Source organism: Mytilus trossulus, chromosome 8 (assembly GCF_036588685.1).
Source record: "Mytilus trossulus isolate FHL-02 chromosome 8, PNRI_Mtr1.1.1.hap1, whole genome shotgun sequence".
Taxonomy (NCBI): domain Eukaryota; kingdom Metazoa; phylum Mollusca; class Bivalvia; order Mytilida; family Mytilidae; genus Mytilus; species Mytilus trossulus.
This window is the reverse complement of record NC_086380.1, coordinates 37,088,071-37,102,930: the sequence shown is the minus strand read 5'-3', so window position 1 is coordinate 37,102,930 and position 14,860 is coordinate 37,088,071.

Here is a 14,860-nt window from a genome sequence, read left to right as displayed (position 1 = left end):
CCTGACTTGGGACAGGCGAAAAAATGCGGCGGGGTTTAACATGTTTGTGAGATCTCAACCCTCCCCCCTATACCTCTAAATGTCCATTTTTGATAAGCATGCTCTTGTGTTGTGATAACTTTTTGCACCTTTTCCTCGAAAGCCAACATTGTTTATAGGTAAATTGTCGGTAGACCAAAGGATGTTGGCATTCAAGGAATAAACCTATACGCTGACTTATAAAAGTGTTTTAGTCTTTCATGCTGTCTAGTCTGAGCAATGTTTGTAGGACGTTATAAATAAAAAAGGAAAACCGTCAAAACATTATGTGAACGGAAAATACATGAGCTTTGCATACGTGTCTCAAACGATTTAGAAAATCTAGAATATGTGTGAATAATGAATATTTATATTATTTAGACTTTAATATTGTTGTTTTTTGAATATTGTATCTACAAACTCATGACGATTTAGAGCTTGGCATTTCGTGTAGACACATGTTTCTTGTTGAAGACTAAACATGCGGTCTTGATTTACCTATAGTGTTTTTGTCGTTTGGTTGCCGTCAAATTGAATTATATCCCATATCTCTTATATTATGAGCTTTAAAATCAGCTTATAAGAATTCATTATTGAAAGGTTTATTTGCAATTCTATATGAATATGCCGTAATATATTTATCGGTGTGAGCTGTACCACGTACTTATATATGAACTTTATTAATTTCGATCTAAAAAAAAGTTCCTAGAAATAGATATTTTAAAAAGTCTTAATAAATTCGAATGATCACAAATCTAATCTAAATCCAATTTTTTCGTGATTCTAACATACGTTGTTCCTTTTTTTTGGTTTAATTTTGTAGTAATTTGCTAGTCAGTCAGATTCGGATTCCGGGTGACATTGCGTACGCTTTGTCCTTTGATTTGAAAATACATAATTTTAGCATTATTATTTTTTTTTATCTTGGCTACGCTCGATGTTTTTGCTTCCGCTGTATCAAAGCTAGTGAATTAGTCAAAATGTCCGTACAATGTATAGTAATATTTCTTTTCATGACTTGTTTATTCTTTAATATAAGCGTTGGCTATTTTTTATCTGACAATTTCAAATTTGTCTAGAAAGTTCGCTGTAGTGTTCCATAAATGTCTTAGGGCTTAGTGCACCAAAGCGGCCTGGGTGGGTTTTAGACGTACCGGCAAGTCCCTTGCCCACAATAGCACAACCGTTTTTTTTATGATAATTTTTTTTTTAAATTGCTGGGACTATCATACTAATAGCGCAATAGACCCCATTAAATCTAGAGCTCTACCGTTAAATAGTAATTATTATTAATGTTATTATTTAATTTTTTACGCTGTCTTAATTTGTAAATAATTATTAAGTATAATATGTATATTTATATATAGTATAGCGTCGTGTAAGTCATTTTTGGGCTAGACATTGTTTGCTTTATAGTGAATTGAATAATTTTTATTGCAATCAATTTATAATTCATTACAAGGAAAACTAAACTAAGTGGACCGTATGTCATCGCATACAAGACAGCTGATTGGATAAATATGATAGGCTGTTACGCCTACATTGATACTGATGTCCAATCGAATACCAGCAGACACCTGTCAGTAAAAACAAATTTCAGCGTGGATAAATTAGAGATTTATTTGTGTATTCGATATTTGAAAAATAAGTTAAACTATTCGTTTAATCTTTTTAGGTGAATTTCAAAAACTGTTTTTTTTCACTTTCTTATAGGAAGGTATTTAAATATGAGCGTACCACATGTAACGGAATTTTACAAGCATTTTATATAGCGAATTGTGTTTTCCGGAATGTACTATTTTCAATATTTCACAGACCTCTGAAAAAAAATAGATCATACAGGTTTCATCTACCATGTGCATAAAAAGCACTATCAAATTTTATTTGTAAATTGTAAAAGATAATATTTTTGTATATGTACTAAATAATCTGAAATAAAACAAAACATATTTCTCTCGGCCTGAATTCAATCGTAATCTGAAATAAAACAAAACATATTTCTCTCGGCCTGAATTCAGTCGTAAGCAAATTTTCATACTTTTTTTTTTATCTATTTGCAAATGACGAAGAATTCTCCCTAAACTGTGATTCATTAATATTTAATATTACTTCCATGAATAAACCGACAGACTAACTTTAAAGGACAAAATACAAGCGTGTACTACCAGCCAAGGAAATGAGTTTAATTAAAGTAACTAATCTAAGTGGTCATCGATGTGTAATATTTGGCACTGGCCATTATTTGTGGACCAATGCAATTAAAATAATGTATACTATCAATCAAAATTAAATGCTTTTGAATGTAACAATATGCTACAAATTCATTTGATTCACTGAATTTTTATATTTTTTTTTTATCTAAATGAAAATGTAATAAACTGTAAGAAGATGTGGTATGTGTGCCAATGAAACAACTCTCCGTCAAGTCACATGGTATAATTTAATTAGAGGTCAAAAGTACGGCCTCAACACGGAGCTATGGTCCTCATTGAACAGCAAGCTATAACGGTCCCTAAAATGACAATACAATTAAGATGGAAAACAAAAGTATAATCTATAAGTACGGTCATTTCGCTACATTATTTCGTCAATTCCGAATTGCAAGTAAGCGTCTCACTGTTTATCAAAATGAGTAGTAACACTGATTCGAAACTGAAATATAAACCATTAGATTTTATCAATCGTGTCTTAACTAACGTTGTTTGATATTTTTTCTATGATATGATTAACTCCTGTATTTATTTCGTACTAAAAATATAACCATAAAAAAAGATCAATGGAGTTATCGACATCGGTCTTTATATGTATATAATGGTCAATATAAACTGTCAATTAAATTTTTTAAATATACTTGTATTGTTGTTGAATTTATTTAAAAAATAAAATGTGTTTTTTGTAAATGTAATAATTCAACCCGGTTTAACCTTTTAAATTTTATATAAAAGATAAAACATGGAACTTCATTCATCATACGTCCATTACGTTCACGAATGGGTAACTGATATTAGAGTATAAGGCAGCACCATTTGTAATCTGTGGTTTGAATTTTCGTCAGATGTGCCACTGACATAATGGCTGTATTATGGGTGCAATATTTGCCACTAGACGTTTAGTAAAACCCATTCAAATCCAAATCAAACCGCTCTTTTTGATGCAAAAGAAACGTGACAGGCAGTGCTATCGAGGTATATGATCAGATTTTTTTCAGCCATCAGTGCACATGATAAATAAGCGATGCACGAAAAAAAGGAGATGTAAGATATACGCCAATGAGACAGCAACCGAACTACGGAAATAACCGAAAGCCATCTAAAGGGAGACGTGTCGACTTAAAAAAAAGACAAATATTCCAACATTATGTCTTATAAGTGCTATCAATTATTTATTTCGGACAGAACTCGGACATCGTAGAGTCTATACATTTGTAACATATTGGACTTTCATGTTACGTATCGCATTGAAACATGAACGCGGACCTCGATGAGAACAAATGGATTGAAAGTTTGCAAGTTTACTATTTTATTTTCAACAGATTCACATTTCTTAAACCGTGCATCAATATTTTAATGTTTTTATTTAAATTTCTTAAATGTCACATCTATTGTTCATTCATTTGTTAACAATTGTGAAGCATGCGACTTTACGAAGAATACACACATTTAACTGAATTCGATAAAATTTGATGAAAAAAAAAAACGATAAATAAATAAAGTTTGTCTTGCTTGAGTGATTTACCTGTACAAAGCTCGGGTCTCAACGATGTTTAAAACGAATTGATGCCTGTTTGAAATAGTTTAACGGGGGCGTGGCCTAATAGTTTGACGTACATTACCAGCAACTTGATTTCAATTGATTCACCGCAAAGAAATCTATTTGACTGGCGTTAAAATGAATTGAAATGAATTGAAATGAATTGAAAATATTTTTTAATTTTTGTCAATCTTTATCAAATAACAATTAATCTCATTTAAATAGCGTTAACACGTTTTTGTCCGTTCAAGCTAAATTCGGGTTACTAGTGCAACTCATGCTGTTTGGCCTGGGTGATAATATCCTTCCTAGTATAGGGTTGGAACAACGCTAAAAAAATGTTGGTCTACGTTCCGATCAACTAATCCAACTGATCCTTCCTCATCCGGGAGTACCATCGGCGGTGGTTCATTTTGGCAATACCACTCAGGGCTTTGACGTTTTCAACAACTAATTTCAGCTATTAATAGCTATTGGATCGATGTCTTAATCTTTATAACAATCTAAAATAAAATCAATTTGTTTCACCCAAAACCAATATCCACGATTAAATGGTTTTTAGACCCAGCTTTTGATCTTTCGATCCTATCGTCCATATCAAAATATATAAAATTCGTGGAAATCATACCCGGTGCGCCTGTTTTTTTCCATTCCATAGCTCACAATTTGCCGAGCTCAATCGGTCTCTCTCTTTGTCAAGACGGTGGTCAGCTGCTTGTTTAATCTCTCACAACCCCAAATGGGGATATGGTTGCCCCTTTCCAACATAAGGTTATAATTTCTGCCTACCTATTAACTAAATGTATGCTTAGTAATACAAAGATTGAGAGTTTAGAGGGCTATCATCATTGCCCTGTGCCCTTTGTCCTAAAATTCTGATATTTTTTAGCTAAAGTGACAATACAAGCCCTCCATAGATATCGAATATGACATTATTCTGGGTAATCCTTCTGATACAACCTTTATATATACAGAGTCTATGATTAACTAAAATTTTGTGGACATTGAAAGACCAGGGGGGTCTCACCCTCATTTAAGCGGTCTCAGGTAGCTTTTCGCTATTTATTTTTAATATCCAACTGGCACTTTGGGCGCTCCGTAAACATAGAAGACAGGAAGTGTACCCAAAGTCCTTTTAGTCACGTTTGTATCTACCTATTGACTAAATGTCTATTTAATATTAGAAAGATAGAGAGATCAGGGGGCTCTCACTTTTACCCTGTGCCCTTTGTCCTAAAATTTGGACATTTTTTTACTCAAAAGTGACAATCTTAGCCCTCCGTAGATATTGAAGATGACGTTTTTCTGGAAACTCCATCTAATATAATCTTTATATATACAGAGTCAATGATTTGGTTGAATTTTATGGACATTGAAAGACCAGGGGGGTCTCAACCTCATTTAAGCGGTCTCGGGTAGGTTTTCGCTATATATTTTGAATATCCAACTGGCACTTTGGGCGCTCCATAAACATAGAAGACAGGAAGTGTACCCAAAGTCCTTTTAGTCACGTTTGTATCTACCTATTGACTAAATGTCTGCTAAATATTAGAAAGGTTGAGAGATCAGGGGGCTCTCACCATCACCCTGTGCCCTTTGTCTTAAAATTTTAATATTTTTTAGCTGAAAAGTGACAATACAAGCCCTCCATAGATATCGAATTAACATTATTCTGGGTAATCCTTCTGATACAACCTTTATATATACAGAGTCTATGATTAACTAAAATTTTGTGGACATTGAAAGACCAGGTGGGTCTCGTCCTCATTTAAGCGGTCTCGGGTAGCTTTTCACTATATATTTTGAATATCCAACTGGCACTTTGGGCGCTCCGTAAACATAGAAGACAGGAAGTGTACCGAAAGTCCTTTTAGTCACGTTTGTATCTACCTATTGACTGAATGTCTGTCAAATATTAGAAAGATTGAGAGTTCAGGGGGCTCTCACCATTACCCTGTGCCCTTTGTTCTAAAATTTCGACATTTTTCGACTGAAAAGTGACAATCTTAGCCCTCCGTAGATATTGAAGATGACGTTTTTCTGTAAACTCCATCTAATACAATCTTTATATATACAGAGTCAATGATTTGATTGAATTTTATGGACATTGAAAGACCAGGGGGGTCTCAACCTCATTTAAGCGGTCTCGGGTAGGTTTTCGCTATATATTTTGAATATCCAACTGGCACTTTGGGCGCTCCGTAAACATAGAAGACGGGAAGTGTACCCGAATTCCTTTTAGTCATTTTGTATCTACCTATTGACTAAATGTCTGTTAAATATTAGAAAGATTGAGAGATCAGGGGGCTCTCACTTTCACCCTGTGCCCTTTGTCCTAAAATTTGGACATTTTTTGACTCAAAAGTGACAATCTTAGCCCTCCGTAGATATTGAAGATGACGTTTTTCTGGAAACTCCATCTAATACAATCTTTATATATACAGAGTCAATGATTTGGTTGAATTTAATGGATATTGAAAGACCCGGGGGGTATCAACCTTATTTAAGCGGTCTCGGGTAGGTTTTCGCTATATATTTTGAATATCCAACTGGCACTTTGGGCGCTCCGCAACTATAGAAGACAGGAAGTGTACCCAAAGTCCTTTTAGTCACGTTTGTATCTACCTATTGACTAAATGTCTGTTAAATATTAGAAAGATTGAGAGATCAGGGGGCTCTCACCATCACCCTGTGCCCTTTGTCCTAAAATTTGGACATTTTTTGACTCAAAAGTGACAATCTTAGCCCTCCGTAGATATTGAAGATGACGTTTTTCTGTAAACTCCATCTAATACAATCTTTATATATACAGAGTCAATGATTTGGTTGAATTTTATAGACATTGAAAGACCAGGGGGGTCTCAACCTCATTTAAGCGGTCTCGGGTAGGTTTTCGCTATATATTTTGAATATCCAACTGGCACTTTGGGCGCTCCGTAAACATAGAAGACGGAAAGTGTACCCAAAGTCCTTTTAGTCACGTTTGTATCTACCTATTGACTAAATGTCTGTTAAATATTAGAAAGATTGAGAGATCAGGGGGCTCTCACCATCACCCTGTGCCCTTTGTCCCAAAATTTGGACATTTTTTGACTCAAAAGTGACAATCTGAGCCCTCCGTAGATATTGAAGATGACGTTTTTCTGGAAACTCCATCTAATACAATCTTTATATATACAGAGACAATGATTTGGTTGAATTTTATGGACATTGAAAGACCAGGGGGGTCTCAACCTCATTTAAGCGGTCTCGGGTAGGTTTTCGCTATATATTTTGAATATCCAACTGGCACTTTGGGCGCTCTGTAAACATAGAAGACAGGAAGTGTACCCAAAGTCCTTTTAGTCACGTTTGTATATACCTATTGACTAAATGTCTGCTAAATATTAGATAGATTGAGAGATCAGGGGGCTCTCACCATCACCCTGTGCCCATTGTCCTAAAATTTGGACATTTTTTTACTTAATATTTTTTTTTGCTTTCCATATATATTTCTATTTATAGTTAAAAATATTTCTAGAGTTATTGGTTTTTCTTTTTGTCGTAAGAAACATTATACACAAAAGTACATCTTTGAAGTCGTTTTTATGACAAAACTCTATATTACATACAGACAAATAAGTCGCACGGAAAAGGGTTTATATTCTCGGTTTATATTCGAGGACAACGAGAAATTGCGACAGCTTGAAAAGGTCATTTAATAATTCCTACGTATCTTATCAGTCCTTTTGACTATGAAAATCGTGGTTTTTATAATTTCAAGTATTTAATTTCCTTATGATTTTTCACTAAATTTTGAATATCAAACTGGCTGCTAGCAGCCGGTTGGATATTGAATATCGAATAACGAATAACGAACCGGCTGCTAACTTCACATACATCCGCAATCAGCCTTTATACGGAGGGGGCAAAGATCGATACCAGATGTACATTCAAAATAATAAATCGAAAATAAACAAACAACGCCATGGCTAAAATAAAAGACAAACATAAGAACACAAAACACAACAAACAAAAATAAAGATTTAGCAATACAAACCGCACCTACAATTTGATCTCAGGTGCTCTGGAAGGGTAAGCAGACCCTGCTTCATATGTCGCACCCGTTGTGTTCCTAATATTAAGACAAACTCGGTAACAATTATAGTTCGGTAGGTCATATTGGTAAAAATAGGATTGTAGTTACGACACAAATTAAGGATTATATCGGTCTTTTCACAAAGCAATACATTGGTCAATGAAATGTCTAAACTTGTGTTTTATATTTTACAGCAGAGAAAAAATTCAAGCAACATACTTTACAGATTTAATCGTAATGTTTTCTGTTCGTTGCATTCTTCATTGGACGCTTAAAAGTAAAAAAATACTATTGAAATATACAATTACAAACTCCTGTTGTAGTTATTACATACTTTTATGAAAAAAACCAACCAAGGATTCGAGATGCAAAAGATGATAACAATCTGCATTATAAAATAACCAGGAAAAGATACTAAAAATGTATATAGTTTTAATAAAGAATGCATAAGTTTATCCGACAGAATATCAAACCAACAGTTTTTATACGCCCGTTTACGGGACGTATTTTTGATATACCGTTGTTCTGTCTGTCCGTCGTCTACCTGTCGCACAATAACTCTAAAACGGTAGTACCAATTTGTTTGAATTTTGTTTGACTTGTTTATATCTATTGACGTGAGCTCCATTTCTTTTTTCATAAATTGTAGATTTTACGTTTCCGTTTATGGAGTGTTACTCATTAAAGAAGGGATATTTTTCAGTATTCGGATTATAACTAAAAAATGCTCTAAGCAGTTTTCATGAAATGTTTTGTTGAATTATAAATATCAATTGAAATCAGCTGCCTTTATATTATATAAATTCTAGATTTTACTTTTCCGAGTTATGGGATATGAATCATAATCAGACATTAAACTGGCGGATTATTTTGTTTTCGGAAAAATATTATAACTCGAAAGTGCTATAAGCAGTTTACATGACACTCTGGTGACTGTTTTATTTCTATTGACGTGAGCTCCCTTTAGCTTTTTTTGTTTATAAATTTCTGATATGACATTTAGAAGTTATGGAATGTTGTTCTTCAAAAAAGCTACGGGTGTATCATTCGCTTATTTGGCTGCTTGTTTATTCCATTTACTTAAGGCAACATTACTGTACTTTATTTCCGAATCTTACTGATTCAGCACCCATGCATCGAAGCTGATAAAAAGTTCTTATATTAGATAAAATAGTCGTATTCAATTATCGATAAGTGATATTCGAGACCAGGCTATGTACAAAACCGAACCGTATAAAACATTCTAAAATTAACGATGATTCAAAAGATCAAAGGACAAAAAAAAGACAAAAATCTCGAATGAACGCTGCTATGTAAATTAAAACACAAAAGCGTTCACAACTTATTATTTCATATACACATTTGAGGGAATAAAAATAAAAATAATCTTATATCTAATTAAATATTCATATATTGACTGCTTAAGGTACATGTACAATGTATATGCGGTTACCAAATATTTGCTCTATGCATTAAAACGTATTTTATCTTGATATATTTGAATAAAGCATTTAAAACTCAAGTGTATCAATTATCATACCCATTTATAATGATTTTTTTGTTATTTATTTTGATGACTTTTACGTTTGATCACACCTAGAAATTATCTCAGTAAGGTTTACATTAACTTCCATGTTAGTTTAACTATAACATAACGATTAATATAGATAAATGAAGATAGGGGTTTACATATCAACAATATAACAAACATTTGTATTCGTAATTAATCTAAGAATTTCAAGGTCCTACTTAAATTCTACTGCCCAAATGCCAATTGTTAATAAAAAAAAAACAGACATATTCATAAATTTATAGGTAAGCACTTGGTTTTATAATGCACATGAGATAAGAGGGGTGCAGCTGTTGAGATGAATAAATAGTTTTTAGAAAATTCATCAAAAGATTGAAGCCTTGTAAGTAAATGCGTAACACATATCAAAATCAAAAGGTATGATTGAACTTATTAAATAATAGTTGTTACCTGTATCAATTCGTTTGATGTGTTTGAACGTTTAAATTTGACAATTGATTAGAAACTTTCCGTTTTGGATTTTCCTCAGAGTTCAGTATTTATGTGATTTACTTTCTACTTATAACTACATGTAATATCCAGACTAAAATATCATATGCAACGTTTTACATCATAGCAGTTTCTGAATATTAAATAAGAAGCTTTTAATCGAATATACCAGATTTATTTCAATTTTTTCATAATTATTCTTTGAAGAAATTAATGTATAGACAGAAAAAAAATGATTGTGGTATGGTTGCTTGCAGTATCATATCATGGATGAGATGCTATGCATGTGCCTGTAAAACAAATATCTTACGATATAAGTGCTACCAGAGATTTTGTTTACAATGTAATGACACCAACTCAAAAATGAATTTCATAATCTAAAGTTAGAAATGTACGCAAATTGTGAGTGTGTGAATAGCCTATTCGTGATGATAACCGATAAAGAATTAATTTGGGTATAAAATTCGATAAATGATTGGGAAAAGTTCTTTGAATATATAATGCAACGGTTGATATATGTGCATTGCTCTTTACAAAAAGCAGTACCTTGTTCAAAAAAGTGTTTGATTTAGACGTTTTATAGTTTTAAAAAACAAAGAGACAAATATTCAAGCAACGTACTTAACAGATTCAACTATCTATCAAAAATTGGAGGAAATTGTTCTGCTGCGTGCACAAAAACACTTGATATTTATTGCAATAAAAAAAAGTCTTATGGTAGATAATGTTAATGTAAACACCCAGGATGCGAGATAAAAGAGACAACCTCAACATTTATTTCATGTTTACTTTGTAGAGAATTTCGAAACTAGAATTACATGTAGTTTTGATTTAATTATAATTACATAGAATTTTACAATTCAAATATAATCTTGAAAAAGAATTTAGAACTACATGTACAATGTAACATTATGTATTTCGATGTTAATGGAAAAGTATTAATTTATATTAGCACATCGCAGAAGTTTATCCGACATAATATCAAACTGATGGTTGTTTTCGTTTTTTTTAACGCAGTATTATGTACTTTATTTCCGAGTTTTTATATGTGTACTGTTTAAGGACCCATCAATCAAAAATGAAATTTTATTCAGTTACTAGATAAACGAGTCGGGATAGGTGGGGTATTTGTTTTAAAAGTAGAAATATGTTTGTATTCAAATACCAAGTAACGAAAAAGGCTTCTTAATGAGATACAAATGTGCAAATATTCAAAACAGGTTTATCATTCATGGAGTTATAAGCTTAATATTAGTAAGAGGAACAAACATTGCCCCCCCCCTAAACGTCCTAAATAAAAATTGATCGTTAACAAAATTATTAGAAGTACTTCATTATTATTAAAGAGAAACAAATGAAACTTGAAATACTCTTCAATCTGTAAGTTGTAATAATTTTTATGTTTTGGTTTTACGAATGGAAAAACCAGGTAAAGGTTTGAAATGTGAAACACTCTGATTTCATAACATGTCGCTCTTGACATATTTAACTAAAAATCTATTCATAGGTTTTGGACAATATATATATTTTTTAGCCAAGAATTTACATAAAAAAGCCTGTTTTCTACTCACAAATGAAATCTTGGTAAAATACATCACAAAGTAGAATATCTTGTATGGTATAACTTAGCTCATGATAAAATTCTCATAACACCATCTGAAAAAAGTCCCAATGCATACATATTAAAAAACAATTCATAAATATAAGTACTTTAATATATCTGACTTTTGTGTTATAAACATTTGAGGGAACTTTCTTTTTCAATTTCAATGGTAAAAAATGGTCTTGTCATTATGCTACATAAAGTATATTTGAATATTAGAACATTTGGGGGTTCTGATGAGCCGAGTTTTCTCTTTGAATAAGTAGTTCCGGTGTTATGTTATATATATATGTGTTATATATATATGCAATTTACATAATATGATTCAAATAGACAGTTCTATATGATGGCTTTTGTTTAGTTGTGTTGTTGGTTCCTGTCTCATCGAAAAATGTTCCACACACCTTTTCAATTTATTTATCTGTTAGTACAATACAATTAAGGAAAACCCGGTCAACATGGTCAGGAAGAACATATAAGAAAGATGTTCTTCGCATAGCCGTTTCTTTCAAAGTGTATAATTCATTTGCATAATGTGGTTATGAAATTTAAGCTTAATGATGTTCGCTCCTCTCTTTTTTTATTTTTTGCCAAATATTCGGAATTCTCAGGTTTAATTCATGTATTGTCATTACACATATTTCCCCGCTAATACCTACTTTTCTTTTCATAATTTTATTACATATTGTTTAAAAAGCCATATTTGAAAATCCTATAAATTCCTTGTTATTTTTTCATAATGTTTGAAAGAAAAGGAGTACCAATGTTAAATGTATGAAAAGTCTAGGGAGAATTATTAACTTTTCAATGGCTTCAACCTCGAAAACAAGCACAATTTTTTTCTTCTTTTTTTAGTTCCTTTATTTATATACTATAAATTAATAACAGTCTTTTCAAAAGCTTGCTATTTTGAAACAGAGTAGCGAACACCCTTAAGGAACTGATGAACCAATGCTTAAGTTTTATTTTGAACAAAAAAAAATAATTTAAGTGTGACAAGAAATTTCAGGAAGCGTTTTTCATTTCCAGGAAAAACTGGACAATATTTTATACATTATTGAATAATTTGTGTTTAAAAAATAAGTATTTGGGATCATGGAAATTAATGAGTGATGAATCCCAGACAATTCTGTGAGTTAAAGTCATGCGAGGACCTTTAAAAATTCCTCTTTTTTATTATATTGTTTTTATTCAAATCATTGTACATAAGTACAAAACCGTTTGACTTTTTAAAAACCGCGTGTGTGTTTATGACCATTCTTATTTTATTTTATGTCAACGTATGTTAATTTGGTTACAATTTACATCAAACCAATTTTATTTGCTAATTGCAAATTTAGCTGAATAAAATAATTTAAGACAGCAGATAAGATATTTCTGTTTTAATTATTTATAATTAAGACTTAAATAAAGAGTGATCTATTTATACTGTAAATTTATGATGTCTCTAGTCTGGCCAAAGGGTCAGAGTTGTCCTACTTAATTAAACGGTAAATTGTTGAAATTAGATAACATGTTTTCACGTGCAGAGAAATTTCACTTATGACCAGTGCGTGATAAGATTACATCTCTCTTATTGGTCAATGATCTTGCGGGGTCAGCACGAGTTCACGTGTAAGTGCGTTGTGGTCACTTCCGTTTATCATCAGCATTTGATGTGTTAACTTGTAATTCTTATCAAACAATTTGTTAAAAATTATTTGTGAACATTTTAATTTTATGGATAATTTTGGACTGGAGTGATTTCCTTCTAGCAATTTGAGGTAAAAGCGAATTTTACTTTTATTTTTTTAGCTGTTTTATGCTTACATTCTGAACAAACGTACATTAAATTAATTTTTTACCATTCTTCCATTTGGATAGATCTCACGATTTTGATTTATTCAAAACACGTAGCAGTTGGTAATTTTTTTCTCTTTGTCAAAGAGATATTGGGTCAAATTAATTTTGGTGTTGGTGTCGACACTGTGCGTTTGCGATCAAAATGTACTTATTTACCATACTTATAGAAAAAGATGGACGATTATTAACCCAATGTTGTTATTTTACAAGTTACTGAATCTTTAATTGCATCCTAATGTTTGCAGAACGTATATCCGCCTTATGTATCTATATGAGCCATGGTTCATTTAAATACAAATACAAAATTGTATTGCATAACGATAATAATAACATACATGATAGAATGCAAAGTTACACACTTATATACGATGTTATTAACGATTCCATACATTTAAATACTCTTATACATGTTATATTAAAGAGCAAGACAGTTTAAGTTTTAAGGCTAAGCTATTGTTAATTGTGTGACAAACCAATTTGCCTTACTTGTTTGGGTAAGGTGGACGATATTTCAATTGGCGCAGAGAGCGTGGATGCTTGTACTTATGACCTCTGTGTATTTCATTTTGCAATTATGTTTTTGTGTAGTGTTCATTGTTTTATGCTATGTCATGAAACTCATGCTACTTTCGTAAATCTCGTCACGGTGGTTTGTTTGGAGCGTATAATTTTGCAACTTAGCCTAATCTCTATAATTGTTAGTATTTTAATGTATGCACGTATACCTTATTTGATTTATGTTAACGGTATAAAAAGGATATGTCTCTTACCTATATGGCAACCCATTGCTTATTTATTATAAACCAATTTGCCTCTCTTTGCCTGTTTGGGTAATGTGGACGATATTTTAGTTTTTGCAGAGGGCGTGGTTGCTTGTACTTATGTCCTCTGTGTATTTGTTTTTGCAGAGGTCGTGGTAGCTTAGACTTATGACCTCTGTGTATTTACTTTTGCAAATATGTTATTATGTAGTAGGTATTGTTTTATGCTTCGTCATGAAACTCATGCTACTTGTTTTGCAGAGGTCGTAGTAGCTTGGACTTATGACCTCTGTGTATTTGCTTTTGTAAATATGTTTGTATGTACTGGGTATTGTTTTATGCTTCGTCGTGAAACTCATGTTACTCTTTTTTTTGCAGAGGTCGTAGTAGCTTGGACTTATGACCTCTGTGTTGTTTTATGCTTCGTCATGAAACTCATGCTACTCTTAATTAGTATTTCGTCATGGTGATTGGTTTGGAATAAGTTATTTTTGTAATCAACACTTTTGCTACATACAAAATTGCCAGTATTATGAGACATGTAGCTAGTTTCACATGTTTTCAGTTTTTAATACATGTTTTAATGTATCATTTTAATTACATTTACTATTATAGTTCATGTACATGATATAGTTTGGGTTGCGATGAACGTAATTGATAATGTTTATACCAATACTAAAGCATTGTAAGGTCGTGTGCCTTTACTTTATACTAGATGTATTATTAAAAATAACAATGGACAACACATAATGATGATATTTTAAAGTTCATACTCTCCATTCAATACA